Genomic DNA, 14,619 nt, shown 5'->3' with positions numbered 1-14,619 from the left:
GTTGTCAATTTGTTGTTGGAATTCAGGTACAGGCATGGTCCCCTCGCTTGACAATTTGCAAGCACTTTGCCCACCTCATGCTCATGCTAGATTCAGTCAAGCCAATATCATTACACTAATACTCCGTATCAGTGAAGCCAATCTCCCGGGTGGGCCTGGACCTAGAGCCGTCGCCATGCTCGCCGTCGACCGTCGATCTCTGGGTGCTGCGTGCTTAGGGCATCTCCAGCCGCGCCCCCAACAGGCCCTCCCGAGGCGATTTTGCCGCGCCGGCGTCAAAAAAAGGCTCCAGTCGCGCGCCCAGAAGCCCGTTTTTCGTCGGCTCGGGTCAAAACTGGTGCCGGCGGACCCAGGCCGAACCCGGCGCCCTGGGGGCGCTTGGGGAGCCGGCACAAGCGAAAAAGGCGCGTGGGCCCGCCCTGGAGGCGACCCGAGGGCCTTTTCCCGCCGTTTCTTTACGCTTTTCCCTCGCATCTCTCCCGCTCGCTCGCCTTCCTCCCGCCATTCTCTTCGTTTCTCCCGCCAAACCCCCTCCCGCTCGCCGCGAAGAAGTACGTCATGCCGCGCGCGGCGGCAACCGCGACTGGCGCCGTGGCCCAGCCGAAGCAGAGGAAGCCGAGGGCGCCGCCATCGAAGCCACCGGGCCTGTCGAACGCCGAGTGGAGGGTGGAAGTTTAGCGGCGCGAAGCAGTCACCGCCGACAGGCGGAACAGGGCCATAGCCAAGAAGGCCCGCGACAAAGCGGCGCGCGCGGCGGCGTCTTCCTCATCGGTCGACCAGGCGGGGATGAATCCACCCGTCGTCAGCCACGCCCAGTACGCGCCCTGGGGACAACAAGGCGCCGGATCTCCATGGGGTTCATCATCGCCCGGCTACGCCAACGGCGACGTGCACGGTGGGTTCAACCCAAACGTGACCTTCCCTCATGGTCACCCCGCTACGCGCACGCCCTCGCCCGCCTTCGTCGGCGTGCAGTACCCTCCATACAACTACTCGCCGCCCGCCGCCTACGCGTCCACACCGATGCCCCATCTCTATCGTGGACCGCTACCCTTCTCGCACCTCGGCGACGCCGACGACACGGGAGCCGACAAGGACGACATCATCGTGACAGGATCGACCGCGGCCGCTGCGTCTCCCGGGTTCGCCACCCAGGACGAGGTAGTGGACCTCAGCGGCGACATGGAGGCCGAGCTCGGCTACGTCTACGGCGACGACGCGCAGGAACCCGAGGAGGAGGACGAGGACGAGGGGGAGGAGGAGGAGGAGGAGCCGGCTCCTGTTCCGACAAAGGGGCGCCAGAAGAAGAAGAAGCGGGCGGCTAGGTCAGGCGAACCGCGCATCAAGTGGACGTCCAAGGAGGAGGAATGCCTCGCCGAAGCATGGAAAGTCGTCTGCCTTGACCCGACCACTGGCGCGAACCAGAGCTTGGAGACGTACTGGGACCGCATCAAGGCCGAGTTCGACGAGCGGAAGCTCGTCGACCCCTACTTCAAAGGCGTCTGCATGCAGCGCGGCTCCAAGGCGATGGCGAACTATTGGGGGCTCCGACACCGACGAGCCCGCGCACGCCGACTCCGCCAACGCCTGGAGCCGACCCCGCCGAGTGAATCGTTGCGCACGCGAACTTGCGGCGGCGGCGCTCTGTTTTTTGTACCGCCAGTCTACGTCCGATCGCCGGATTTGCGGCGTCTATTGAGAGCGGGAACGACCAAGTTTAAATTTCCCGCATTCTGGGCCGACGCGTGGGGCGTGATTGAGAGCTAGGTCGCCCCGAGGGGCCGAACTAGCGCCGGCACGCCCCCGACAGAACGGCTGGAGATGCCCTTATCAGTCGGGTCACCAGCCTAGCATGCCTGTGTGTACGGCAGTACGGGGCCACGTTCGAGATTCCTGTCGGCTTCCTGGCCAGCTATTCTCTCTCGGCAAGCTCCATGGATATATGTAGTTTACTTCCAAAACTAGTTTATTGTTTTGATTTGTACTTGATGGCTCTATCCATCCATCAGGAGGCACCTGTTTTTAAGAAAGACTGAGGAGCCAACCGAGTGTTCTTCCTTTTCGATTATAGTAGTAGCATGTGATAGTGCGTCAGTGCGACACGGTGCGGTGAAAAGCCAAAATTGTTAGAGAGAAAATAGTTTCAGGCGGGTCATGGATAGTATACGTACTTGATGGCTGTGCTAGTTGATATACAAGCAAGTCTGGGGTGGCATCAGGGAGCTCTGGCAGGTCGTCGCCGGGTGCGCAGTGCTCGGATCATGGTGGGAGACGGCGGCGTGGATGGGTCTCGAGGTAACGCAGGCGGTGTCGGCTTCTATTCCTCAATCTCTCAAGGTGGGGGTGGGGGCCGAGCTGGGCCGCTCTTGGGCCCAGGACCAGGAGGGGCGGAGCAGCCTGCTCTGTGCGTTCGTCACACCGGACTGGGTGGACCGGGCCTATCGGGTGTTGTTCAAGCAATACACCAAGGAATCTTTCAATCTCCTCAGCAAACATCATTGTAGTTACTCAAAAAAAAAAAGCAAACATCATTGTTCGTGACATCCCATTGTTAGAGTCTGGACCAAAATGGAGCCTCCCCGTGCGTTTGGATTTTCGACCGTCCGATCGAGCACCCTGACGCGTCCTGGCCGACGGATCGCGAGATGGAGCGATCCGGGCCGTCCAATCACGAGATGGAGCGTTCTGGCCGGCGGATCGAGCCCTATGCTCAGGTTCGTGCCACCGCCTGTAAATCTCGTGCCCCACGGAGGGCATTCTCGATTTTCACACGTCGGCGTATAAAAGGAACTCGCCCTCCGTTGCGCCCCTCTGCTTCACTCCAGTCGTCGCCGCCCCGTGTCCGGTTCTCCTCCCCCTTCTCTCTTTTTGTTGAGCTCGTTGCGGCTGCTGCTCGCCTCGCCCCCCTCGCGCCTCTACCCCCTAGCCTCGCCTTCTCCTCCTCCCGTCCTCTCCTCCACCACTCGGCCGCCGTGCCCGTGCTGCTCAACCCCCGCCGCCCCATTGGCTGCTCTGTCGCCGTACATGGCATCCGGGAGGCACGCTGCCGCGCCCCCTCCCGACATGCCGTCAAGGGTAGGAGCCAGGCGGAGCGCGCTGTCGCCACCGGCTGGCGCGTCAACGGGATGAGGCCAGGGTAAGGGTGCTCTCCTCGTCGCATCTGCGGATCTCTTGGCACCGCCGGCTACAGGAGCTGAAGCTTCTCCTCGCGCCGCCAGCTGCCGGGCTCGGATCTCCTCCACTTTGCATCGCCGACTGATGGACTGAGAGCTCATCTACCTCGCGCCCCCGAGCACTACTACATCCTCCTGCCTCGATCTGCACCTGCCACCTCTTGGTGAGCTCTCTTCCTTCTAGTGCGAGGTGGAGTTGCTCGCTATGTTCCGTTGCTGTTGATGCTGGTTGCTCTGCTGCTGACGATGCTGCTACTTGCTCTGGTGCTGCTGCCTACCGGTGGTGCTGATTATTGCTGATACTGCCATGTGCCCCCGCAAGTTGTTGCTCCTATCTGTGCACTTGTGCTGATGCTAATGTGTGGTGTTGGTCTACTAAGTACTAAACTACTAATTGTTGCATGTGTAACTTGTGTTGTCCAGTTGGTTGCTAGCTATCGATTTTTTGGCTTCATTGGCTTGGAAATTCCATTCACATGATTTCTGAATTCGGAACTGAGAAGTATTGGACGAAAATTCAAGCAAGTTGTAGACTGATTGTTTGTTTTTGCAGAATGGGGATGAAGAATTGGTCAATATTGAATGGATACATTCACTCAGAATGAGGGGCTGCTAATGTTATGGCTTGATTGGGTTTGTTGGTTCCATCTAGATTGTGCTTTGCAGGTACTATGCAAGAATCACATTTTTTGACAGAACTTAGTTTTGTTGTTGTTGTGAATGACATATGTAAGTGCCATGTTGGATCATTAGATTTTTGTTGATGTAGTACATGATCCTCCAGGTTAATTACTAGCAAGTATACATTCATTATTCCTTACACACAGAAACTAATGCTAAAACAGATATTGGAAACATTCAGAGAAAAAATGGCGATCAAAACCTAGTGAGTTCATGGGATTGAGTCTCTTCTAATCCCTCTCCCCCTCTTTCTTTGGGTAACATGAGAATGGTACAGAAATCGCACGAGTAGATTGCAGCCGAACCAAATACTGCTTGTGCATTAAACATGATTTATTTTACTGGGTTGTTGGCACTATCTCCTAGATGCAATGCCCCTCTGCTTTCTTCCTATCTCAGCAATGGATTCATTTGGGCTAAGAAAATGCGCTCTTTTTTGAATCTATGATGCCACTACTTTATGCTATGAAGTAGTGATTCTTACATGATTTCCATACATCAAACTGTGTCATATGTGACCCTTTGCTTTACTGTGATGTTTAATTAACGTAAGATGCAATTTTTTAGAAATATCAAGGATTAGGTGATGCTTATTTAGGCCTAAAACCTTTATCTTGCCAAATTTCTATACATAGGCGACCTCTCCGACCTTTTCTACTTCTAGGGATGATGATGGTTTTGAAATTATGATCAGATACTTATTAAGTTCTATTTTTTTCTTGTGCTCATGTTTCTGTCCTAATCTAAGGAACTGGTTTTTTTTTATTTTGTCGATCAGGTACTTCATGGCAGCGTCATGGACAACATCACCATAATCACATTGATGGTCCAAGCCCCAACTCACAACATCATTTTTCGTTGGGTTGTGAGCAACTCAACAACTCAACAACAAATATACTTGATGTGTAGCCACCAAGGTAGTCAGAATCCTGATTCGAGTCCTAGAATCCTACGACTTTACGACCCTACGTAAGCATGTCGATCCAAGTCCCACTATGAATCCGGATTAGGTAGAATCCGTGTTGAGTCACGATCCAAATCATAGAATCATGTACAAAACTACAAAATCCCGACTATGCTATGGACTATGTCCGATTCTACTAATTTTTCTATGTCGTTTGTTTGGTTGTAGCAGAATAGTATGCAATCCTCCAAACCCTTTTTCACATGTCTCATCGCCATTTATTCCACTCCCAAGCCAAAACACTCAGCCGCTGACATCTTTGATCAGGCTCTCAGAAACCCTAGATCAAAATTGAGGATCAGGCTTCTCGACGGATTGAATTGGTGTGAGAAGGAGGGCGCGCCAAGATTGATTGGAGAAGGAGAGAAAGAGTCTTCAAGGTTCAGCACTGCGGGTTAGCTATACAAGTGATCGGCTATTCACGAACTCAAAAAAAACCTCCTATGAAAATTTCGTGCATTGAAGATTGAAATGTTCTATATATTTCCCTCTCATATGTGTTCCCTACATGCAAGCTAAACCGTAGGTTAGCCATGAAAAGAAGTGGAATAGAACTAGCATTGATGTGTATGGTTTTTGCTCTATATTTAGTGTTAGAAATCTATAGAACCCATATAAATTTTTGGCGTGGATACAAAATATCTTATCTGAGTAAATCTAGTAGAATCCTCGATTCCACGACTCTGATACGACGACTCGATTCTGTCTACAGGAAATTGACCCGACTCCGAATCCCGACTCTTGACTACCTTGGTAGCCACATATATTCTTTCTATAATATATTTTGGCTACCATCATTTTTAGTTGGGCCATGAGCACCTCAACCACTCAGCGTCATCTATACCATGATTTTAGCAAAAGAGTTATTTATGTTTATCGTTACCTATGCTTCTTATTTTTTTTCTCATGCCTGAAACTAAACATATTGTCTTATAGTTTAACACAACTTAGCGAAAAAGTGTATCTTCTATTTATGTACTCTTCTCTCAATCATCAATTTGCTCATAGTTATCCATGTTTATGTATGTGTGTTCTGTCTCTGATCTTCAGGTCGTTATGCTGGTGTTCTAAGATAGATGTTGTGTGTTTGAGATTTTGCCTTCATAGCAAGATGTTTTGCTGCAAGACATTCAAGGTAAGATCAATCCCCTGTACCCATGAGTTCACTTATCATGTAGAGCTAATCTTCATGTTGTTTTGCTATACACTATGGCAGAGTAGAGATATATTGTGTATGCAGTACAACAATGGGTTTAACATTTAAGCTATGTCTAGCATTTTAATAGGTGTTTTACCATCTGATACAAACATGTGTTGTTTTAATTACATTGTTATTGGTCATGTGATACAAATTTAGTAGACTTGTGTTTACCCCTTTAGTACTCAATAATGTTCAGAGTTATTGTTTTTATAAATTTGCTTTTCTTTTCACTACAAGCACAAAATATGTCATCTGGATAGTTGATAGCGAAAAGAAAATAAATTTGGCAGCTTCCTTTGTGCTTTGTCCTACTTGGATCATATATGCTTCTGTAAGAACACTGATTCAGGTAGACAGTTATAAATTTACTGTCACTGATAAGCTTGATATATCTATACATTGATAAGTAGATCATTGGTGCACTCGCTCAATTATGAAATTGTTCATATTTATGGTTTAGGTATAGAATACAAGTGATTTGTTATCTGATTCCAAACACTACTCTTTGTCGCTGTTGTAATCAGCATAATCTTTTAGATATTATTGAAGCTGCCTAAACATGTGTTGCTGCAAATACAAATAGACTCCTCCTGTTAATTGACTGGTGGTAGTAGGGGCGCATAAAGGTTTAAGGCAGCGGCATCATGTTCATACGACGGGGAAAGGAATAGCTCCTAATATTTTTTATGCTCCATGCCGTAGGTGAGCTGCCACTTCTTCCCACATGTCCGTGCTAATTATCAAGTAACCTCCAAAATGAATTGTGGTTGCGATTAGTACCTTTAGACATTGGTCATTGGCTATATTTGTCAGTACTATTATTCTACTCGCTTATGTAGCCACTAATGTGGCTCTTTATTGCTTCTTTGTAGGAATTTGATGAAGTCAAAGGCAACAGGAAGGCACGACGGTGTCCTGAGAGACAAGTTGATCAATGTTGGCCCTCTGAAAGATTTTTCATATGGTTTAAGAGTCAATGCAAATGCCAATGCAACAGGAAATGCAAAGCAAAGCAATTATGAGTTGGTCAGTAGCATGAGACTTCACCTCCGTCTTTGGCTATAATTAGGTCCATTTTGTTCCGGCTGGGCTAGCTTTTATGATTTATTTTAATTCTCATTTCTGTCAGAAACCAAATAATGCACTGACTTGTAGTATTTTCACTACAAGAAATATGCCAACTAGTGACCTTTTTTCAGTGACCCTAGAAGAATTGGTCATAGATCTATGACCATTTCAGACCAATTGGTCAAAAGCTGTTCGGGAGGCTCCAAACCCTAAACCATTGCGACCATTTTGGTCAGAAAGGTCGTAATTTCCTTACACGAAATGGTCACAAAGCAAACAATGCTAGTCCGATGCCTTATTTCTAGTTGTTAATGACCAATATAGATGGTCATAGCCTTGTAGATTGTGGTGGGTTGTGATGACTAGGCGCCATCTCATCAGTTTTGCCTATGTGTCATGTCCATGTGGCAGTTTTTGCCCTAGGTTGTGAAGCAACCTATATTTCTGTTATTCCAAAAATTCCCAAAAAATTCTCATAAATGTTTTGGACCATATCTTTATCAAATATGTCAAAAACATTCCTTGCCTAGTTCAAAAATAATTTGAAAATATTCATTTTCCTATTCTGTTCAGAGCAGCACTTTGTGAAGGAAGTACCACTTTGGCATGTCCAAATGGTATCCATTTTCTACAGTGCTTTCCTATGCCCAAATAACCATCCTCCACCAAATGCCAGCTCAATCCATTCATTATTTTGAGCCCAGCTTCAATATTCGTATTTATGTTCAGTGTGGTACTTTGTAAAGCAAGTACCACCTAGGCTCCTCCTTTTGAGGTGAAAATTTGTGAAGACGGTCTTCTTAGTAACTGATCATCCTCAGCCCAAACTCATGCCCATTAGCCATGTGCATTTCCCGTACCGCAAATCAAACACTTGGCTGCTTATTCATATTTGAGCATCGATCGGTCTCCTCGTGAGAATCTTATGTTGTGATTTTCTTCCTAGCACCTACCTGGGGAGTGCCCAACCCACTAAACATGCCTAGGCCGCCCAGAACACATGTCAACGCCACGGTCACGCGGTGACCACGCGGCGGGCATGCGAGCTTACACGCTCTAGAGTTGGGGCCCTCGGCCACCGTCCAAACCTCGATGTCTCGCCATCAAACCATGTATTTCTGATTAAATAGATACTTATTTACCTAGAAATGATTTTTGGAAGAAATAAAGAGCAAACTATGAGGCAGCTGTAGTTCAAATTTGACCCGTTTCCAACTAAATCGACGGTAATTTTTCTTTTTCACCAGAGGTGGATCAAAACTTTTTTCACCCAACTATTTAGTCAATTGTGCATTATATATGGCCTAGTATTTTATAAAATTGATTTGGTCCATTTTTGCAACAATTATTTGATAATTCCTTCACAAAAAAACCTCCTTTTGGGCACTCAGAAAATGAAAAATGAATTTTCTGTGCGAAGAAAATGAAAACTTCCTTAGGAAACATTGTTTGAAATTTCAAGATGTACCCTTGTGCACAATATGAGATCATTTGAACAAACTATGCCATGAATGTGGCCATAAGATTGATCATTTGGCTTGAAAGCCATGATTCTTCACGCATGATAGCTCATTTCTGAGAACACTTTTTAAAAACAATTACCGTATTACAAGTTTATTATTTTTCCTGAAAACTTGGTCACATATAATGACACAATGCGAAGTATTTCCAATTTTTTGATTTTTTTTTGAATTTTTTATGCCCGTTTCAAAATGCGGTCAAAACGGCGGGCTTGACCGTTCCTAGCTAGTGGTTGAATCTTGGAATATTTTTGGTGTTTCTATGATTAAATAGATACTTATGTACCTAGAAATGATTTTTAGGAAAAATAAAGAGCAAACTATGAGGCAGCTACAGTTCAAATTTGACCCGTTTCCAACTGAATCGACCGCAATTTGTCTTTTTCACCAGAGGTGGATCAAATCTTTTTTCACCCAACCATTTTGTCAATTGTGCATTATATATGGCCTAGTATTTTATAAAATTGATTTGGTCCATTTTTGCAACAATTATTTGGTAGTTCTTCACAAAAAAACCTCCTTTTGGGCACTCGGAAAATGAAAAATGAATTTTCCGTGCAAAGAAAATGAAAACTTCCGTAGGCAACATTGTTTCGAATTCCAAGATGCACCCTTGTGCACAATATGAGATCATTTGAACAAACTATGCCATGAATGTGGCCATAAGATTGATCATTTGGCTTGAAAGCCATGAATCTTCACTTTGATAGCTCGTATCCATGAACACTTTTTTAAAATAAATACCGTATTACAAATTTATATTTTTTTCCTGGTAACTTGGTCACATATAATGACGCAATGCGAAGGTTTTCCAAATTTTTTGATTTTTTTGAATTTTTTACGCCCGTTTCAAAATGCGGCAAAACGGCGGGAATGACCGTTCCTAGCTAGTGGTTGAATCTTGGAGTTTTTTTTGGTGTTTCTCTGATTAAATAGATACTTATGTACATAGAAATGATTTTTGGAAAAAATAAAGAGCAAAGTACGAGGTAGCTACAGTTTAAATTTGACCCGCTTCCAGCTGAATCGACGGAAATTTGTCTTTTTCACGAGTGGTGGATAAAAACTGTTGAGACCCAACCATTTGGTCAATTGTGCATTAAATATGTCCTATTATTTTAGAAAATTGATTTGGTCCAATTTTGCAACAAATATATTGTAGGTCCTTAAAAAAACTAATTTTGGGCACTCGAAAAATGATGAAAAATAGCTAGAAATATCGCATACAAATTGGTCCTCATCCATAAAATGCGATCTAAATCTAGTGAAAATTTGTGTGGTGCCCTTCTAGAAAATTCAGCCGATCCCACCGCCAGCGCCCGCGCACCACCACCCGCTCCTCCTCGCCTTCCAGATCACGCCGCCACCTCCCTCCCCATCCCCTCCTGGATCTCTTCCTCGGTGAGCCACCGGCGAGCCCCTCTACTGCCCGCGCACGCACAACCTCGGCTCCTGTTGCTCTGCATCGACCCCGATGCTCCTACTCCAGCCGGCATCTGGCGGAGCATCGCCACTCCGACCCCCTCCCTTCCCCACCCGCTCCTCTCGATCCCGTCCCCTTCCTCCCTGCCGTCTTCTCCTTGCGACGCCCCACCCTCCACCAGGCCCTCCGCCAGCCCGAGCCCCTCGCTCCCTTCTCCACCTTCGCTCGACTTGACCATGTCGTCGTGGGGGATGGGGTCGTTGGGCTCACGGCCGAGCTCGACAAGGTGGAGCTCGTGCGCGCCCACGACGATCCTGAGCGCAACGCCGGCTTCTGCTTCCTCTACTACGCGGACGGCGCAGGTCGACGGTGTAGGTCGCGGGCGTGGCGGAGCCCATCCATCCACCCATCTTCCCCAAAGTTTCCTTCGACAAGTAGCAGCAGCGGAAGGACATGGCGACGAACGTGCAGATGGGCGGCGGCTCTCGCTCATCAACAACACCTTCTACTCCAACAAGGAGATCTTCCTCCGCGAGCTCATCTCCAACTCGTCAGATGTACTCCTCTCTTCCTTCCTTCCTTCCTTCCTTCCTTCCTTCCTTCCTCTGTTTCCTCTGCTTCTCTCTCTGCCTTGTTTGTTCGTTCGTCGTCAGAGTCAGAGATGATTGATTGGTGGCTCGATTTGCTCACACGCGAATGCTGCTCTACTTTGCTTGCAGGCGCTTGACAAGATCCGGCTCGAGAGCCTGACGGACAAGAGCAAGCTCGACGCCAGCCGGAGCTCTTCATCCGCCTCATCCCCGGTAAGCCCAACAAGACGCTCTCCATCATCGACAGGGCGTCGGCATGACAAAATCAGGTACTATATATGTGCGCCTTCCCTTCCTCCTCTCCACTCTCAAATCTCATGGAGGAATTTTTTACGTGTGCCATCGTAGCTGAGTCCCTGAATGTCTGCATTTCTAGAGAACTAATTTCAGAGTTTCATACTGAATATTCATTTGCCTACTAGACTTCTGACGGGAAGTAAATTGCAGTGCCGTGAGCCTCCACTGAGTTGCAGTGCTCCTCCACTTGCATATGTCGTCTTAACATGTGGTGATACTTATATGGTGCCGAATAATTCCTCTATGATGCCAATTGCACAATAATGTTATGGTGATCTAGTTGTCCATTCAATGTGAGATGACGTGTGACTGCACACACTGAAAATTCACCTTCTCTAAACCTTATATGGTCCACAGCTTGCCTCTGCTATTTACTTTGATGTCATATGCAATTCAATCGAAGTTCAAATTCCCAAATATTTGGCTAGTTGACTGACGAACAATTCTTGTAGTCATTCTGCATATTTTGTAAGCTGTAGCCATGTGCAGATATTGATATTGCTCCCTCTGTTCCTAAATATAGGATGTTTTGGTAGTTCAATTGACCTCGATTTTGGCAGATTCCCTACACGTGTGTATCTATCAAGTCATCTTACTAGCGGTTGTTCAATTGACCTTGATCATGCAGGAGCGTCACTGGATTCTGGAATCTGACCGAGATCCCGCCGGAGCTCTTCAACTCGATGGAGCTGGTCTCTCTGTGAGTCATGGCATTGGTGTCTGTTGCTGTGCAAACTGCTTACACTAGGCAATGCGAGAATTAAACAACCTACTAGAGGACAATGAGGTCAGTCCCTCCACTCCTCCTCACAGCGCCCCCTCTCTTCCTCCCTCCGGGCATTTCGAGTTTGGATCCGTGATTGCAACTCCTCTTTTTTGTAATTGCAGCAATGTCGCTTGATGAGTTGATGTCGCTCATGATATGATGTTCTGTATGCAGATCAATGTGCCTAACAACAACCAGCAGTTCATCAGCATCCTGACTGGCCATGTTAACTCCACGTCCTACTTCTCGATGGACGCTGCATCCTTCCCCAGCAGGCTGCCAATGGCTGCGTGCCTGCGCCCTGCTGCTTCTGCGCCGGTGCCGGCCACCGCGCCCAGTCGCCACGGCCAGCGGCAATAGTCTCCTCGGCGGACGGCAGTGTGCAGGTGTGCACCCTGGCACTGGGGACTAGAGACGTGCAGCATAGAAGGCCAGCAGCTAGGAGCTGAGCAGCTGTACACAGAGCCGGTGGTAAGATTGAGGTGGACCAGATTGCTAATTTCTACCTGGTACAGTACATTTCGTTGTTTGCTAGAGAGCTGAGAGCTACCTAGTGCATAGAAGATGAATCCCAGCTTGTACAAATAAATGAATGATAAGCTTCAGTTGTCTTCAGTTGTCTGCTAATTGCTATCCAGTACAGTACATGAACACATTTACATATTCGTTGAACTTCTCAATGCATGTACTATGTAGGCTTGAGACTGAGTTGCTGCTTAGGGTCAAGCTGGTTGGAGGCGGGGTTTAGTGCATCCATGCTACTTGATATTAGATGTATTTTTTGTTATGATTATTAAGGAATACTATCAACTAATATCAAATAGCACAACTAGTGATCTATGTGGTTCTAGTGAATGGGCAGCTGCAGATGTAGACTACGGTGATGTGCACTGATAGTACTGCAGTAGTAGCAACAGACTAGCCCAACTCTGAAGAAAAGCTTGTAACAAAATTGATGCATATGATTAAACTGATGTGTAATTTGCTGTGCGCAACTGACACGTAAATGCTCTCTCAGGTGTCGGAGCAACAGCGAGCAACAGACCTTTTCTCGTAGAAGGTGAAGAGGTCGTCGTTCAGCACGTCGGACAAAGTAATGTCGTCTTACAAATTCTTACAAAAGTTTCATACCTACAAGACACAAACAAAATGAATTGATATTTGTATATGCCATGGAATTTTGAGCAGGTTCTTCAGCTGTCGGACGAGGTGGAGGCACGCTTCCTGTAGCACTTCGCGGGTAACGACTCGAGGTGCATGTGACATCCATTATTCTCACTTAGGCTGGTCATAGTGGGAGTAACATAGGTAGTAACATAGATGCCACATAAGCAAAATTGGTGATGTGGCAAGTAGTTAATGAGGAGAGAGGCAAATAGAGTAACATAATATGTTACCATCACATAGCGGTTTCCAATGCATAATGAGTCTACAAAGTAATAAATGAAGGCAACTATGTTACCACACCTATGACACTACCCACTATGAAGGTAGTAACATAGACTAGTAACATATGTATGTTACTAGTCTAAGTTACTCTCCACTATGACCAGCCTTAGGCGAATCTGAAATTTTGTGAGAATGCAACCTTTTGGGAATTCTGGACTTCTCTTTTGCGCTAATACAAAGATGTCTGTTGGTTGCTATATATGGGTAAGACGGATTGAATTGAATCCTGCTGTTTTCTTTTTGATGTACGCACACAAATGATTGTCATTCATGAACAACAAGCAACCATACTAGTTCCTACCTGTGTTCCAGATATTGTTGTATGTATTATTTATTGTTGTACATATACACAACCTACTGTTGTACGTATCACTTCGAGAGATATTATGTGCTCTCAGATTATCATTGCATTGCGTGCTGTTCCTGCATACCTGTATCTCAAGCATTGCACATTTGTGTTTGTTTAGGCGGACAACTACCCGTATAATATGCAAACAACAACAAAGCTAGTGATGCTATGCTAAGATTAATGTGTACTTGTCAAACTCAAGATTACGCCTGTTAAAAGTTTGAAATGTCTTTTTTTAAAATTGAAAGAGTCCTCCTAGCTTGTGTAGGTGTCTTGCGATCCTGTTCTAATTAATGTGTACAGTGCAAGCTCTTGTTTTTGTCTAAATGCGTGCACATACGTTCAATTACCTTATGAGAAATACTTGATGCACTTTTTTTTTCTGTTTCTCAAATACAAAATAGCTTGCTCCTTCTAGTTGCGGCATCCCCATTGTTAATCTTTATGATGTTGTTCCTCACTAGTATTCACTGATAACTATGCCTCGTTTTGATTGTTCTATTGTTATTTATGCCAAAAGGTTAACATGTTCGAATTTATTTTGTTCTTGACCATTTTGTTTTATAACATGCAGATGGTGGCCTCTATTCATGTTTCGTCGTGAGCTCCAGCATGAAGAAGTTGGAAGAAGCAATGCATGATGGATCTAGGAGCAGTATAATGCTGATTTGTAAACTTGTTGTAATGCTAATTCAGGTTGTAATGCTGATTGTATGTGTCATCCTTCATTGTACACTTGTGGAGCTTGTTATATGATTGTAAACTTGATGCTGATCACATTGTATGTGTGTTATATGATCTAGCACTTTGATGGTTGATAACATTTGAAGTATTTCGTGTGTTTTCTGTGTGCCAATTTAAATACCAGGTATTTATTTGCATGAAATAAAAAAATGAAGAATATTGCCTTGACGGCTAGGACCCGGTACTAGAACCTGACAATGGGGACCCACCTGACTAGTGAACCCAATTTAGAAAAAAAGAAAAAAAATGAAGTTATTGAGACAAAAAGGCCATGGTCCCAAAATAAAAAGGCTGCAATGTTGGGCTTGATCCATTAAGCTAACAAAAAATTCATAGGAAAAAAATACATTAAAAGGCCGAATTGTTGGGCTAGGCCCATGTAGAAAACCGAATT

At 45.9% G+C, this 14,619-nt stretch overlaps 1 long non-coding RNA gene across 4 annotated transcripts; it reads left to right on the top strand.

The window, feature by feature from the left end:
• The first annotated feature begins 9,907 nt into the window (after nt 1-9,907).
• On the top strand, nt 9,908-14,322 carry LOC119278960. 4 transcript variants are annotated; one of them, XR_005138020.1, is made up of 7 exons: nt 9,908-10,587; nt 10,750-10,889; nt 11,546-11,704; nt 11,858-12,192; nt 12,702-12,776; nt 12,872-12,936; nt 14,056-14,322. It is a non-coding gene; the product is annotated as an uncharacterized LOC119278960 (long non-coding RNA). The 4 variants fall into 4 exon arrangements; XR_005138019.1 differs by having other exon boundaries at nt 9,909-10,587; nt 11,858-12,165; XR_005138021.1 differs by having other exon boundaries at nt 9,911-10,587; nt 11,858-12,154; nt 12,872-12,923.
• Nucleotides 14,323-14,619: the final 297 nt, after the last annotated feature.

The sequence above is a fragment of the Triticum dicoccoides genome, chromosome 3B (genome assembly GCF_002162155.2).
Source record: "Triticum dicoccoides isolate Atlit2015 ecotype Zavitan chromosome 3B, WEW_v2.0, whole genome shotgun sequence".
Classification (NCBI taxonomy): Eukaryota; Viridiplantae; Streptophyta; class Magnoliopsida; order Poales; family Poaceae; genus Triticum; species Triticum dicoccoides.
Note: the sequence above shows the minus strand (reverse complement) of the source record. Positions and strands in the feature narration are given on the sequence as shown.